The sequence below is a fragment of the Lycorma delicatula genome, chromosome 1 (assembly GCF_047948215.1).
Source record: "Lycorma delicatula isolate Av1 chromosome 1, ASM4794821v1, whole genome shotgun sequence".
NCBI classification, from domain to species: domain Eukaryota; kingdom Metazoa; phylum Arthropoda; class Insecta; order Hemiptera; family Fulgoridae; genus Lycorma; species Lycorma delicatula.
This window is the reverse complement of record NC_134455.1, coordinates 214,202,319-214,215,969: the sequence shown is the minus strand read 5'-3', so window position 1 is coordinate 214,215,969 and position 13,651 is coordinate 214,202,319. Positions and strand designations below refer to the sequence as shown.

The window sequence follows — 13,651 nt, the reverse complement described above, 5'->3', positions numbered from 1 at the left end:
GTTGTCAATCAACAACTTATGGTTAGCGACAAAATTAATCTTGTGTGAACACTATTGTAGTTATTGACGTGATTAGTTATTACGATCATGATGCTGATACTAATTAATGTAAAAAAATAACTTACCAGAAAACCAACGACTTTCCACCGTAATTCCAAAATTAATCGCATTATAATATTGCACCATTTCTAAATTGGTTCCGTAAATAATATTTTACTAGACTCACTAAATTAACAAACATATTTAATTTCTTTGTAGTTACACTATTGGTGCGATGCTACGGCCTATCCAATTGGTATCCACCACAGTGAACAAACAAGCTGTTGCTTGGCCGTTGCTGGTTATGCTTTGCTTGTTGCTTCAGTCTGAAAGCCTTTGAACTTAAATATACTTATGAAAGAATGCCACTGCTTTCAGATTTTAATGAACGAATAACAATAAACCTATTTATTGATTTGCTACTGTACTAAGGAATATAGAAGTGTGTGAAAACAGTCGAATTATCAACTTGTCTAGCGTATCGAATGTATCCTGGTGATTTTTCTCTAGGGTACTTTACTGTCGAAAAAATAGCAAGATAGACACTGTAACTGATGAACACCGGTTCGGTTTGAATAAAAATGTATTATCGATCTGTTTTTGGATTCCGTTTTATTTTAGTAGACAGACTGAAGAATAAAGCTCTCTATTGGGAATTATGATTGTCTTTAAGAAGACATTTAAAAGTATGATACGGAACATAATTTTTTAGGCATTCATAGAAGATATATAGTATAAAATAGATCGATTTATGATAGGTTAAAGAATTGCATAAGATGTAGAAAGCTAAATTACATACTAGCTCCGGAAGGCGTGGTAAAAGGATGTTACCCGTCCTACGGTTTTGAACTTGTGCGTAGAAGAAGCGATCACTGAATTGAAGAACACAATTTCAATTTTAAACTACGGACTGATTCGAAGATAGGAAATAAATACGTTAAGATTCGCTGAAGATTATTCTTTTGGCGAAACCCGAAATGTGTAAAAATATATATATATATATATATATATATATATATATATATATATATATTGACGATATTGATTTATTATTCTTGGAAATTTAATCTTGACATTAAGGGAGAACAACATACAAATAAGTATTTTTCTGGGGTGCTCTAGGGCATGGAAACGTATTAAATAATTTAGCGATAATACTAAAAGTATAGGACTCTTATCTCCTATTCTTAACTAAGTTAGTATAGGACGATGGAGTACAAAATTTGAAGAGGCGTTATAAAGCAAATAAGAGGTGAGAGGCCGTATAAGAGTACCGGACTTCCAAACGTAATTAGGGTAAAATAAAAATACGTGGATCGGTTAATTCAGGATGCAGATCGTAGTAAATATTTTGAAAGTGAAAGTTACCGTTTAGCAGGAAAAGATAAGAAATAGTACCAAACCGATGAAATGTGTGATGCAAAGTGCAGACGTAAGACCGCAAAGCAGTATGTGCAGCTATCATTTTTTTTTTTTGTGGGGCAAATTATGTTATAATAACACTGGTCGTCGTGATTTTTGTCCAATAGGTGTACTTAATGCAGGTTTTTATTTGTATTTTTTTATATATTTTAAAACGATTTTTCGTCCGTTTGTCCATTTGTCAAGTAAAAGCTGCTAGAGCATTGTAAATATGATGGAACCAAATGAGCTAACTCAAATTGTAGCGCTGCTACTTTTGTGTAGGTTCGGACGTGTATAGACATGTACAAACGTGATCTAGTGTAGCACACATTCATCAGAACGATGCCGGTTGTGAGATAGTGAACCAGTAAACACGTCATTGTGACTGCTTTGTGTGTCTAAATTATTGTGTATTACGTATTTACAACTTTATTTCTATAAATTAGTCGTTAGGTACAAAATGCTTAGAGCTTGTCTAAATCATCTTAACAATTATTGTCATGTATGTGGTGAAGTGACGCTCAAGTCCCAAAGGCGAAACCGTACTTCATTAGTAAAAAGGTGTTATGAACTTTATTTTGGGAGTAAAGTCGGGGACCAAACAAGTGCCCGGGCCCTACATCTTTGTTGTTTATCGTGTTCTAGGCTGCTCACTGCGTAGAAAAATGTCACACGCTACATGTCATTTGCTATCCCTATGATTTGGAGGGAACCCAAACATTAATCTTCTCAATGTTATTTCTGCTTAACAAACATTAAAGTGATTATGTCAAAATCAAAACGTACAGTGGTGTACCCTAACTTGCAATCTGTAATGAGACAGTTCCACGCTGCGAATAATTGCTCGTACCAAATCCTCCAGAACATGTGACGTTAGATGAAGAGAGCTCAGAGTCTGATGGAAGTAAGGAAGAAAAAGAAACATATTCTGGCGATACAACTTTTAAACAAAGCAGTTCATCTGAGCCTCATTTATTGACTCGAGAAAATCTTAACGATCTCATATTAGATTTAAAGTTATCCCAAAAAAAAAAAAAACAGTTTGAAATGCTTGCTTCTCATCTAAAAGGATGGAATCTTCAAAAGAGTACAAAGATATTTACTTATCGTAATCGTCATTCAGAATTTAAAAACTATTTTTCGGAAGAAAATGACTTAGAATTTTGTAATTACATATATTCTTTTATGGAGATACTTCGGTCTGCAGCTTGGTTATACAAAGTACTTTTTTTGTGTGATGGAATATTAGGGACAGTAAAAACCATTTCATTAAAAAAGAACGGCCTAAACGCGAATCTTTCATTCTTGAACAGAAAAATGTGAAACATGACCCTGTTGTGTAATCCTAAAAATGTTTATCTCCGTTACATATCAAACTAGGATTAATGAAGAATTTCGTGCTTGGCAAGCATTCAAAAATGTTATTCAGAGTTTTTTGGAAAATCGAAAAGCGGAAAATTGCCGTGATTACTGTTAACGATCTTAAAAAAATTTGGGTTGTAATATGTCCTTAAAGTACACTTCCTGCACTCGTACCTAGATTTCTTCCCGAAAAATCTTGGCGCAGTGAGCTGTGGGCTGGGATACTTTCAACAGGAGATTTCAGCTGTGAAAAAGAGGTATCAAAGCAAATGGAATCCTAATGTGCTGGCCTAATTGTTGGACCATCAAGTGGGATACTCCGCAGGCGAAATACAGCAGGAAATCGTCATTTCTTTGTTTCTAGGTTGGTCACATGTTTAAATATTGTGTAGTTAAAGAATGCAGAAAGTATTAAATGTTTTGGAATTATAAATGCCTGTCTCTCGGAAACTTTGCATGACGGGAAAAAAACGATGTCATATTACAATTCAGGAGAAAAAATATTACCAGAATCACATATTTTTCCTCCTGAGACAAAAAAAATTATTTTTTGTTCCCGAGTGTAATTGGCCATTCCGCTTCTCGTTTTACACTCTATAGTAATTGCAAAAGTTACGGACGCTAGAAAAAGTATTCCTGGGTAGGCTATCGGGTAGGATTCTCTATGACGTTATAGTTATTCTGTGCTTTGTTAAAAATTGCCTAGATAGAAATATTTCGGTGCGGCATAGCGGTCATTTTGCTTAACAAAATCTTACCGAACTAGGTAATTTTAAACCTTTGAATTTTATCGATTTTGGAAGGATTATTACATTATTTTTGTACGCTATTACTTTTGAACTATTATTGTTAGTAACCGACCGAGTTTCGAGATATTTTTCTGATCACTGTGTTGAATAAATTATGATTTTCTTTTTGTGCCAAATTAATTAAATGCTCACTTGCAATAACTAGTTTGTTAGCCGGTTTAAACGAGCAGCTTCAAAAAATAATCTTGCGACAGTCATTTTTAATAAGTGTTATTACGAGTTCCATTACTTTTGTATCGTTGAACCTCGGAGCCAAGGCTGTACATTATAGACTGTCATTACAGTTTATGGTGCGGTGTCTTGCGTCATTATAACACATGTTATTTAATATATGTACAGTATAACTAACGATACGATGATGTACAGTAATCAGCGGAACAGTAATCGTGTCGGATTCGCTGTTATTATTATTATTATTTTTTTTTAATTTAATTCCGTTTTAATCGCCAAGTTCCTCCGAACATTACTTTGAATATTTCAAGGAATATTTTTTAAGATTTTTCTTCCAGTGAACGATTAAATTATTTACTCGGAGAATTCGCTTTATACGTAGAATTATAATATAAAAACCTTACAAAATTTCATAAGTAATTATTTTTCAGATTTACCTAGAAAAGTAAGTTGTAAATGCTAGTTATCAGTTTCTTTTCTCGTGAAATTATTGTTTAAAATCGTTTAGTGCAGCGTTTTGCGTGCTTATTTATGTTTATCACGGATTCAGATCTGGAATGAAACGACTCGTTTTGAACTAACTTTCTTTAAACTATCGTTCAAGAGAGCGAATTTACGGAAATAAGTTATAATAAAATAAAACGAAAGTAAGTATAATAAATTAATACTTAAAGTATAATAAATTACAATATACAGGTCATCCATCTACCATGTTCCATCTTAAAGAAAAAAAACTTTTCGACTTATAAAACGTAAGGAGTTTCACAAAATTGAAGTATTTAAAAAAAAAATTCTGTTCTTACGGGGGTAAGATATGAATCTTTTTTTAATTTTATTTTTGACACGACTATGAAGTACACTGTAATATTCTATTACAGTTTTTCTATTCTAGAAAAACATTTATTAACGAGCTTAAAACATTTTGAAGTACGGTAAATTATCGCCAACTGTCCCCGATATTTTTGAAAATCTTTTGTTTTTAACGAGCTGAAAAATCATATCGTGTATTTTTCTTTTCGCGTAGGCTGAAGGACAAAGGAGAATCATATCAGATGATGATGTACCGTTTGTCTTTTTTGAATAATAATATTGGTGGTTCGTTACGGTCGTATTTGTGGTTCGTTACGGTCGTATTTGCAAGTATCAGGTTTCCTTTTATCACTTGAGTATTTTCGTTAAATATTCTATTTTTATTTCATTTCCTTCTTGCATCGTAAGGAAAGAAGTCCCAAATTCTTTTTTTGAAGAATATCCATGAGGGAATATTACATTTTTTTTTTTTTATATTTTAGTCGATTAAGTATTACCATACCGCTTTATATCGGTTTCTTATCCGTCGGGAATACTGTTTTCCATTAACTATTGCACCGCGCACGTGAAGCATTGAATTATATTACTCAAAAATAGTTATACGGTCGGGTTTTTTTATTAAGTTATAATAATATAGTATAATACTATTATAAATGCTAATTAATAGTATTAATAACAACAACAACAATAATAATAATATTAAAATGGTGTAATATAGTTTTAAAGTGTACAATTCGTGTTGTGTTTATTATTATACTAAAAATATTTTATATTGTACATTGCATCTGGCCGATGTAATAAACTGCTACTCTTGGATTTGTTTAATTTTTTCCGTTATTCTCGATTGAATAATATTTTTAGAAACGGCGTTGATGAGTTACTTTTGAACAGGGTGATAAGATACAGTTCACTGAGAATTATAGGCGAGCTTAGACAGTGCCGGAATCGAAAGCGTGCAAACTACATTCTTGTACAATAAATAAATAATTGGAAATTGCGTAACGGTCGAGTAAACTGCAGATTAGTGAGTACGTAACTTTAGGCGCAGTGAAACTGTACTGTTATCTATCATTTTTATTTATTTTTTTTTACTTCTTAAGGTGTATTTTAACCGATGAGTTTGAAGCTTAATAACTCATTTCATAATAGCCTTAACCGCGGTGCTGTTTTTTATTTCCCGGTCATTCTTTATTATTTTTTTTTTAAGTTAGGCTATTTCATCGCTGTAATTTATTCAAAAACTTAAGAAAAGGTATGTTGTTTGGTGTACTTTTTTCTAACCCGAACTAACTTTACGGCTGTGCGAAACTGAATAAACGTATATAAGTATACTGTGAAATACTTATTAATAGTTTAACCGCTTGGTAACTATTTTAGTTTATTAAAAATGTTTTTTTGAAATATAAACGGGTCTGAAAAAAAAACGCAGCCCGTATGGAAGAACGCCGTTTGCAAGAAACACAAAGCTAGAATTCTGCGTCCCCATAAGATTTGAAAAGAATGCAGACAAAAAAGTAAAGCTTTTCGAGTTGAGATAATGCTGTTTAAGATAAGGAGAATGTTTATACTCTTTTGAATCGTATGGTTTTTCTACAAATATTCTTGAATTTTTTTGGGAAAATACTTGGATTATCGCAATGATATGCAGTATACACTACGGCAGCAAATTATGATGAAAAAATGAAGAAAAAAAAACTTGATAATTAAAAATGCTTCTTGTATGTACAAGTTTTTCTACATTTCCCTTTACTCTTTAACAATTACTAGCTCTTTAATAATTATACGAACTTGAGCTCCTGGCGCTCGTTTGATCTTCAGTTCCGGCATGCTCTAAATGCTGCTTGAAGTTCGTCTTGCGGTTTTTCTTTAACCTAAAACTGAACGACCTAGTGTCGAGAGATGGAAAACGTCCTGTGAGAAGGAGAATTACAGATGAAATTGTGACATAGTCAATCGGGGTAAAGAACAAAGCAGTTGTGCACAGATTTTCAGATTTGATAGTTAATAACTTGAGAATTAAATACGCTATCAGACCCGGGCAAATTGCATTTTGTAACAAAATTCAAGGGCTTTCAGAAAATTACCTGCTACTTTGGTCGATTTCCTTACCGTTTTCGAAATAATCGCGAAAACCGCAAAGCTGCGCGTTAAGATACTGCTTAAGGTGGTAGAAAAGGAAGAGTAGTGTTTCAAAATGAAATGTAATTGTAGTGTGATTTTATCACGGTCCGAATCAAACTTTAGATCTGTTTAAAAGACAAACGGGCCCACAAACACTCTTCTCTCTCTCTCGCTGTGTGTGTGTGTGTGTGTGTGTGTGTGTGTGTGTGTGTGTGTGTGTGTGTGTGTGTGTGTGTGTGTGTGTGTGTGTGTGTGTGTGTGTGTGTGTGTGTGTGTGTGTGTGTGTGTGTGTGTGTGTGTGTGTGTGTGTGTGTGTGTGTGTGTGTGTGTGTGTGTGTGTGTGTGTGTGTGTGTGTGTGTGTGTGTGTGTGTGTGTGTGTAAGATGTTTGCCGATTGGGTTTTTTCTATGTTTAAAGAACTTTAAAAAATGGACATAGTTAATTAAGCAAATACACGTATACAGAACAATCAGTCATTATCTTACTGAGTTATTCATATTTGGTCTGTACATTTTGTGTTTAGTATTAGGTGAATCTGTATCGTTTTTTGACAACTTTTTTGAAGTAAAACAATTTTATTCTGTTAAATATTAGTATGAAAATAATTGCTATATTAATTTAATAAATTATTAGTATATAAATTAAAAGTTTCAGCTAACTTAACGATAAGGTTTCATTAGTGTTTATTTTTTATGTATTTACTGCCTTTAACTTATGAATTTAACGTTCTTCTCTTAACTACCATGAAATTCTTCCTACTTGCAATCCTGTTTAAACTTCGTTTTAAAAATAATAATTTACGATGAATTTAGTATTTTTTCTTTTTGTTTGTATTTGTCGTGAATTAACGCTTTTTAATTGGTGACATCGGGTTTACAAAAGCAAATAGAGTAATTCTGAAAAATTGTCGGGTTTTGAACGAAAGCAAACACTCTTACGTCGTAATGTATCCTAGAATCGTATCGTATCGTAAACGTATCGTATTCCTAGAAAAAGGTGTAGGTTGCTACGATCAGTTTAGTTAAAAAGTTATATTTACTTCTGTTTGTTATAACCAAATAACAAAACGGTCCTGCCAAAACTCGACCGCTTTTTTAAAGCGATTCCTTAAGAATCTATTATTCTGTTAAATTCAGAACGAAAATTCTGTCGTTTAATTCTACTTAAAGAGCGTAATAAGGTCCTCGAATTTTTAACATTTCATCTGTTAGTCTGTTCGCTGCTGTCGGGAAGAACGTCGACTGTTAGCTATCATTCTCGAGTCAGTGCTTGGCGAGAAGCGTGTGAACATATAACTTTTTAAATAAACAACAGCCGTGAACCTACCGGGTTGGTCTAGCGGTGAACGTGTCTTCCCAAATCAGCTGATTTGGCTGTCGAGAGTTCCAGCGTTCAAGTCCTAGTAAAGTCAGTTATTTTTACACGGGTTTTAACACTAGATCGTGAATACCGGTGTTCTTTGGTGGGTTGAGTTTCAATTAATCACATATCTCAGGAATGGTCGAACTGAGACTGTACAAGACTACACTTCATTTACACTCATACGTATCATCCTCTGAAGTAATACCTGAACGGTAATTCCCCGAGGCTAAACAGGAAAAGAATGTTTCCTGTTTAGCCTCCGGGAAAAGAGAAGAAAAGATTATTTTGATTCGTATACTGACGAATCTTTGTACATCAACATAACCTACGCTCGCTAACCTAGTCTAGTTAACGTTAAGTATACAAATTATATACAATTTACTACTTATTAGTAATAAAAATGATATTTACATAACTTTTTCATTATTGAAAAAAGTTTAAACCGTACAGACGTATAGTGGAAAAGGTCGGTCGGTCCTGGTCCGTACATTGTGTAGATTCAAACAATTTTTTTTTTCTGCAAATCGAATAACTCGTACACAGTTGAAGCTACAGATCTGAAAGTTGATGATAAGCTAATGAATGGGCTAGCTTGTGTAAAAATTTGTAAACGATTGCCCTTGTAGTTTTTTTGTAATAAGCGATGAAAATCAAGCTACACAACAGAATGTAAAAAAAAACTGTGCTTTTTTTTTAGGGACAGAGCTTCATTAACTGCTTTAAAAATAATATTGCCGGTAATTTTTAATAATATTTTAGATAATTTACTTACGTCTTAAAAAAAATTAAAAGTAAATTTATTTTCAGCCTTTTCAGTGTTTTAGACAAAAGTTATTTTAAATTAGTGTAAATTTGATTATCTTAAACCTGTCTAGGTTCTAACCCGTCGAGAAAAGAGTAAAGTCAATGATGTGAGTAATTTGATGCAAATAAACGTTTATTTCGGATTACAGAAAGTTATGTGTTCCATGGTTCATCACATCACTTTAGGAACGGTAAGTGAGCTGATTTACGGCTAAGAAAGTGGGGAAATATCCAGAAAAGAGGAGAATTAAACAGCACTTAACAAAATTAATTGATTTATTATAAGAGATATTATTTTATTATTATTATTGATATTAAACGAGAATTGACCTGTAGTCAGTATTACCGTAATACATAAAAATATTATTTAGAAAAACAGCGCGTTACACCACGTGGAGGTAATAAATAAAAATCTGGGTACGTGTTTAATTGCACGTTAAACGAGTGTGCAGAAATTTAGTTTAACTGTTTTTCTGTATATAGAACATTAGAGATATTTTAAAGATGATAGTATTAGGTGAGATGAGAGCATACATTAACTGAAACTATGATTCATCTTTGTATGAGTCATGGTTAAATAGGCGTAGCACAGCACACCACCATCGTACTATTGTTAATATTACTGTTACTTTATTTCAGTTGGCGAACGTATCGTAGCGATGGTAACGTTGTACTTAGACTGTTTGTCAGCTATTTATTTTATTCATAATAATAATAGTAATAATAAGTTTTTCTATTTCAGAAAAGTAGTGCCCAAGACTTGCATTGTAGTAACAAGTTAACCGAATGTAGAATTATTTGAATTACAGCTAGATATTAGAACGTAATTATTTTTTTATCGCATTACAGTGATTTGTATCTTGAGTTAAATAGATGCAAACGTTCTTGTGTCATTTTATTGTGTTTGGTTTAGTTGATAAATTATGACGAATGTTGTAATTTCATTCGTATTGACTAATTTGTGATATGAATAATTGTTGCGTCACCTTTTATTTATAAATTATTATTTATTTGTTTTTGATAACTCTTTCTCTCTTTTTCTTTCTCTCTCTCTCTCTCTCACACACACACACACACACACACACACACACACAGAGAGAGAGAGAGAGAGAGAGAGAGAGAGAGAGCGAGAGAGTGTGTGTGAGACAGACGGATGCCTGTGATGCACATAATAAAGTTAAAGTACTGAAGAGATCTATTTTGTGAAAACGGGAGACGTTGAATGGTTGCGTAATGAATATTATCTTATAGTTCATTGTTTTAGTGAAGGTCATCAGTTTTTGTATAAATATTTTGTAGAGTTAAAAACATATAATAACGGAATTTCAGGTTAATGAATAGCGTTTAATTATGAATTCAAAAATTAGATTTATACTTTAAATTCATTGACTTTTTTGTCTTTTTAATTGTTATTAAAGTTTCTTACCTGTTACCAAGAAAAGATTACTTTAGTATCTTTTATTATGTAACAACCTGAAATGCTGTGTGCTCTTCCGAGAACCATATTTTCTTAAGGATGCAGCCTCCGTTTGAAATTCCAAAAAAACTATTCTTTTGAAGCTCGATTAGATTTCTATTTGTTTTAATTTATCCCGTGAAAAGTTTGCTAAATTGTGTCCAGTTTTGCCCAGTGATAGAGAGTGAAGAGCTCCGTTCGAAATTTAAAAAAAAATTTCCTAGGTAAGTTGTTTTCAAATTGTGCTTATTTCGCAGTTTCCCTATAATCCAGGATTTTGATTGCTTTAATGTTCCTGGAGCAGGAGAGCTCCTGAAACTTCAGATATTTGGGTTTATATATATTAAAATAGTTTACGTCTATAACCCGAGAGGTGTGACCGTTATCATAGGGGCTCCAGATTAGTCCCTTTAACAAATCGTAGAAAGGATTTTTTTTCAGTTCTATACTTGACGTAAGCATAAAACATTCACGAATAAAGTTATGGTTGTAGTAAACGTTAAATAATTTGTGTTCAAACAAATTCTTTTTACCTTCTATAAATAGCTCATTGGCTCTTATGTCTGAGAAAATGTATCCCTTATAATTTGGCCAGAAATTTTCCCTTGCTGTCTAATGTAAATTCGGAAGTAGTTCCTTACAACTAAAGTAAAAAAGTTCACTGCATTCGTCATGTTATTGACGATAGAACGTAGCTTATATGTTTGATATTCTGAGTGGATTAGCATATTCATCGATGTACTTGTACATATACATCAACAGGTGTTTATGTTTGCCGGTCTCCGTGGCGCGAGTGGTAGCGTCTCGGCCTTTCATCCGGAGGTCCCGGGTTCGAATCCTGGTCAGGCATGACATTAACTTCAGAATAACACTTTTCATTTGTACTTCGTTTTCAAATTTCTCCCTGAACTTTCGTCGATACACAACATAAGATTTCGTCTATAAATCCTCTATCACGAATACACGTTCTTCAACAGTCAACCGCATTTTAACAAACAACAAAACCCGATTGCGCAACCTTGTTAAAAAGCCAATGCTTGACACAGACTGACCATACTTAAATATGCATACAATAAACAGACCTCCACAATCCGCTCCTGTCGTATCAACATCTTTCACATTATTTTTCTCATCTCATACTAATGTAAGCATTTTAACAATAATATGCATTTAGTATAAACTACTGAGTAAAGGTGCCTCTTTTAAGTTGAAAATCTTGTATATACGAGGTCTGTAAATAAAGTAATGAAACTGATTCAGAAACGTTTTATTTACAATCCAATTTCACATGTACTCTATCACCTTCAAAATAGTTCCCTTGGGAGGCCGTGCAACGCATAAAACGGTTTTCGCACTCTCAACTCAGAAACCGGAATATTCTTCAGATGGTCGGTTAAATATTTTTTTTGTTTTCTACAGTTCCAAAATGGTGTCCTTTGCGGTGTATTTTTAAAGTCGGGAGCAGGAAAAAGTCGCAGGGACTCAGGTGAATAAGGTGGTTGAGGAACTACAGAAATGTTTTTCTTTGCCAAAAAATCATTAATTGAGAATGCAGTGTGACAAGCTTCATTGTCATGATGCAGCATCCACTAGTCTTTGATGGCTGGTCTCACGCGGGCAACTCCTATCCGCGGTCTTTCAAGAATTTCTGGGTAAAGATATTGATTTCAGTGTGTCCTGTAGACAAAAACTCCTTATGGAAAGTGCCATTACTATCGAAGAAACAAATTAGCATGATTTTGATTGATCATTTTTGCTTTTTTGGGGCGTGGTGAGTTTGAAGTGTGCCTGCCACTCCCTTGCTCTGGTATTTTGTTTCTGGGTCGTACTCAAATATCCAAGATTCATCACCAGTAATAACATTTTTTATAAAATCAGAACCAGTTTCAATTCGCCCTAAAAGCACACTTCCACCCTGTTGTTTTTTTGTTCAACAGTGAGGTTTTTTTGGGACCAATTTTGCACGAACTATTTCATGTCCAATACGTTTGTCAAAATTTGGTGGACTATGGTACGGTTCAAATTCAATTGTTTTGCAATTATTCTGACAGTTAATCGCCGGTCGTACCGTATAAAGTTTCTGATTCGCTCAACATTGTCGTCACCTGTTTACGTTAACCGTCTTCCAGAGTGTGGATCGTCCGCAACTGATTCCTGGTCATCTGAAAATGTTTCAGAGCCCTAAACATTTTCCAGCCCTAAAAATTTGGGCTGGTATCAGAGCGTCATTTCCATTCGCCCTCTTCAATTTTTAAGAAGTTTCAGTAGCAACCTTCCCGATTTTAACACAAAACCTAATTGCACAACGTTGCTCATAATTAGTATCATTCATTTTTGTAACGCATAATAAAAACTCGTTTCACGAAAACTTTGTTTACGTCTCACGTGGCAACAAGGGACTAAAAATATTAATACCTAATGTAAAACAGCTGTTCATATAACCATGTTTACTAGTGTCTTTACAGTGTTGCCACTTTGATTACCAAAAACAAAAAACTAGTCTCATTACTTTATTTACAGACCTCGTGTGTGTATGTGTGTGTGTATATATATATATTAAAATGCTCTGTGAGCATTACGTATCTTGTATTCTACGCATTCTGCATCCTGTTATACCTGATACTACTGAGATGACCTACTACATTACGCGTGTAAGCTCCTTTTACTGGGTACTCGCCCCGTAGGTATTCCAGGTAATTAAATTTTTGCTCTTTGCAGACCTTTACAGATCGTTTCGTGTGACTGACTTATTAAAAAGATAGTTACATTCTCGGAGTGCAGCTGCCAACAATGAATTCCACAGATGTACTGAAGAAAAGGTAATTTCACGATCGGATGTCGGACACACTAGATTCACTGAGGTTACCTAATGGTCTTTCTTTTAGTGCCATTGACGATTAATCGTCGACCATAATATTTTAGATTATGTGCATCATGTGTTTCGTGGCAAAATCAAAATCTAACTCGGCGTTGATGGTGCCTTACGCGATGAAAATATTTTAGATCCTCTTTTTTTCAGTTTCTGCTGTTAAATTTATTTATTGAAAGTATAGTTTTATTTCTCGATAAAGTATAGTACGACTACAGTACGATTATTTCTCTGATAAAGGACTTACCGTCCGAAACTTGTAACACATTTTCTTCGAGTCATTCTCTGTGTCTATTGGTGTACGAGAAAGTATTTTTTCTCGTTATCGTGCAAATATTTTAACTTAAGTAAATCCATACTTTTATGCCCAGTGTTATTAAATTCATTTTTTTAAGGAAAAAATGACTCTAGAAGTGAATCATAATGATGATAAAATATAATTTG

The 13,651-nt window shown here is 33.6% G+C and overlaps 1 protein-coding gene across 5 annotated transcripts in view; it reads left to right on the top strand.

The window, feature by feature from the left end:
- LOC142328271 (E3 ubiquitin-protein ligase RNF19A-like) overlaps window positions 1-13,651 on the top strand; it is a 284,978-nt gene that overhangs the window by 107,160 nt on the left and 164,167 nt on the right. Inside the window, exon 1 of one of the 5 annotated variants that reach the window (XM_075371986.1) lies at window positions 4,252-4,432. The exons of 3 other annotated variants lie outside the window; for them this stretch is intronic. The gene's annotated coding sequence lies outside the window, so the exon portion shown is untranslated. Of the gene's footprint in view, window positions 1-4,251; window positions 4,433-9,524; window positions 9,545-13,651 lie in introns of those variants that run through there. One more of the 5 variants, XM_075372006.1, reaches the window with a different exon arrangement.